Genomic DNA, 3,170 nt, shown 5'->3' on the forward strand with positions numbered 1-3,170 from the left:
TATATGCCATGTGCACAATCCATGAAATGTCGTGAGAAAAAAATGCACGAATAGCATTGCCGATAGATACCATCCGATCAGACAGAAACAACAGATTATCGGGTTCTCCGATACTTCATTTCATGTTTGATATAAACCTTTTCCATGATCGATTAGTTTCATTGTCCACTATTGCATATGCTAGTGGGTATAATTGATTCTTCCCGTCCATAGAAACCGCAATCAACATGGTGCCTTTGTATTTTCCTTTCAAGTGCGACCTATCAACAATAATACAAGACCGATAGCTTGCGAAACCTCTAATACAAGGCCCAAATGCCATAAACATATACTTGAAATACACCTCATCTTCAAGTTCGATCTCAAAGACTGTACTCGGATTCTCTATTTTTAGCGCTTCTCCATAAGCATGTAGTATGGAGTATGAGTATTCTAGAGTACCTCTAGTGAGATCATACGCGGCTTTCCTTGCATGCCACATATTATCATAACTTATGTTTACGCCATAATCTCTCATTATATCCTCAACGATATGACAAGGTTTATAAATACGTCCTATTCCCGTGAAATTATCTTTAATGAGCTGACCAACAATCGTAGCAGTTGCTTGTCTATGGTCGTGATTCAGAATTCCAATGGAACATGTGTGTGAACTATAGTACATTGTGATCTTGAATATATCCGACCCTTCCATTTTGATTGCACGAAGGTCCCACTTACATGTCTCCCCAATACATTTGACAATGAACAGAGATTTGGTTGATTTCCTGACTTTAAATTCAAAATTTTTGTTGATGGACAGAATAGATAATCTCATTTTCAAGTCCTTTTTGTTAAAAAATAGTTGACCAACTTCAACGTCCTTTGTCCCAGATGAAGAGGTGCCAGGCATAATCAACTCTNAATCTCATTTTCAAGTCCTTTTTGTTAAAAAATAGTTGACCAACTTCAACGTCCTTTGTCCCAGATGAAGAGGTGCCAGGCATAATCAACTCTGTCCTATGACTTGAAGAAACAGATGGTGGAACCACTAAAGCTGCTGTAGAACGACGCACATCTCCAAGATGAAGATCCATTTCATTCAATCCTGCTGGTTGCTCATTCACATCCACTGAAAGACCATAATCCATATAATTAAATATTGATGATATAGTGTTGGTAGACAATGGAATATCATCCTCTTCTCGACGAAACTGATATGATTCCTCGTATTGTCTGTCCACAGCCGTATCATCATAACTCACATTTTCAAACCCTATTCTAATATTTTCGTCCTGATTAGATTTCAACGTTATAGCTATCTGAAGTCTACTAAGCTCTTTTCGCAAAAGAAGGAAGCGAACATCATCATTATTCATTATGCATTGTGGAGGGGCTTCAAATTCAAGCTTATATTTAACTTTCAGTATAAGATCAAACTCTGAAGTACTGACATTTGTAACCCTGTAAATGCGAGATTTAAGTTCTTCATACTTTAATATATGAGGCACAATGATTCCTGTCAACTGTCCCCCAATATACGAACTTTCATTCTCATCTCAATCACCTCCATATTGAATAAGTAGACACTTTTCTGTCATCCTACAAAGCAAGAGAATATTTATCATTAAGTTGTACAAGCAATTGAAATGTACTCCCACTCTCAATCTCGCTCTCTCTCAAAATCTTGCTCTCTCTCATAATCTCACTCTCTCTCTTACTCTTGCTCTCTCTCTTACTCTTCCTCTTTCTTACTCTCTCCCAATACAAAATTTCGTAATGCTACCTTTCCAGAAATAACACAGCAAAAATAATTAAACAGACTCAAAATAATGAAACACCTTTCTGAAAAAGCTTTTCGTTTTGAAAAAGCCTCATCTTGGAAATCTCCATTCGAAAAATCTTCGTTCAGCAAAACACCGTCGAAAACCAGAGAAGTAATCATCTTTGAAATGGAGTTTAGAGTTTAAAGAAATCACCATTTTATTGTGTTTAGGTATTATTGATTTGATTTGAGGCTTCCGTCGTGAAAATTGTCAAATCATTCGTACACTGACGAGCAATCACATCAAACCAGGGAAGTTCAAGCGAAAGCGAGAGCGAGAGTGTTTAATCAGACGAGAGCGAGATTTACCTCGTGAGGCTGGTGTAAGGGCATTTTACATAATTTGGTATGGCGATGATGTCAGCAGAGGGTCAATTGACATTATTTTTTAAAAATGGGTCATTTGACATTTTGATCCCAAAAATTGGGTCATCCGTACAAATTTCCTAGAGATCTTCTCCTTGGCTTTTTATGTGCATGATGATGAAGACTAGAAAGAAGGCTTATCTTCCTGAATCGAAGATGGTTAGATTGAAAGAAAAAGCAAATCGAAAGAAAATTGTTGAAGAAGATGCTCTTACAACAATAAAAAATGCATATGGTGTTTACATGCGAGGTTTTCACTCTCATTCAAGGACAGAGTTGCTGCCTTTCTGTTCGTCAAATGAAAAAGGTCAAATATTTCCTCCTCTGCCACTGCTAAGAGAAAGGTTGACTTGTTTTTTGCAATTTCTTTGACAATAACCGACTTTATGGGATCAGGTAAGATTATCCTGTTTGAATCGAATGTTTCATCATCTAGTAATTCGTCTGAGTATGAACAAGAGTATCGTGTATGAGTCAAAATACTGATCTAAAAAGCATGACTCAGAGTGGTGAATCCTCAAATGAACAAGTTAGTGTTTCATAAATTTCTTCTATTGCAGACAAAACTAGTGTTGATTTTATTCCTTACAATAGCCCAGTTGCTGAGAATGTTAAAGTCTCTAGAGATAGTCTTGATTAGTCTTGATTCTCCATCCAATGTTATTAGTCCTTCTGATTTAATTGGTTTTATTATGCATGATTCTGGTTTGGGTACTAATGCTGATGATAATTTAAATGCTACTGTTACTGATCCTAGTGATACTACTGCTTATATTGAAACAGACTCTGGTTTTGTTTCTACCTCTACTGCTGGTACAAACGAAGAGTTAAATGTACAAGTAATTGAAGAATCTGTTGATAAAGTTACCTGCAGTTGAGAATGTCAAAAAGATGACTAAAGAAAATGTTGAAACAGATAGAGTAAATGTTGACTCTGGTCAAATAGAAACCGTGAGTGTTTCGAAAGGCCATCTAATGATCCTCTTGTGACTGAGCATTC

The sequence above is a fragment of the Benincasa hispida genome, unplaced genomic scaffold (assembly GCF_009727055.1).
Source record: "Benincasa hispida cultivar B227 unplaced genomic scaffold, ASM972705v1 Contig50_2, whole genome shotgun sequence".
NCBI lineage: Eukaryota > Viridiplantae > Streptophyta > Magnoliopsida > Cucurbitales > Cucurbitaceae > Benincasa > Benincasa hispida.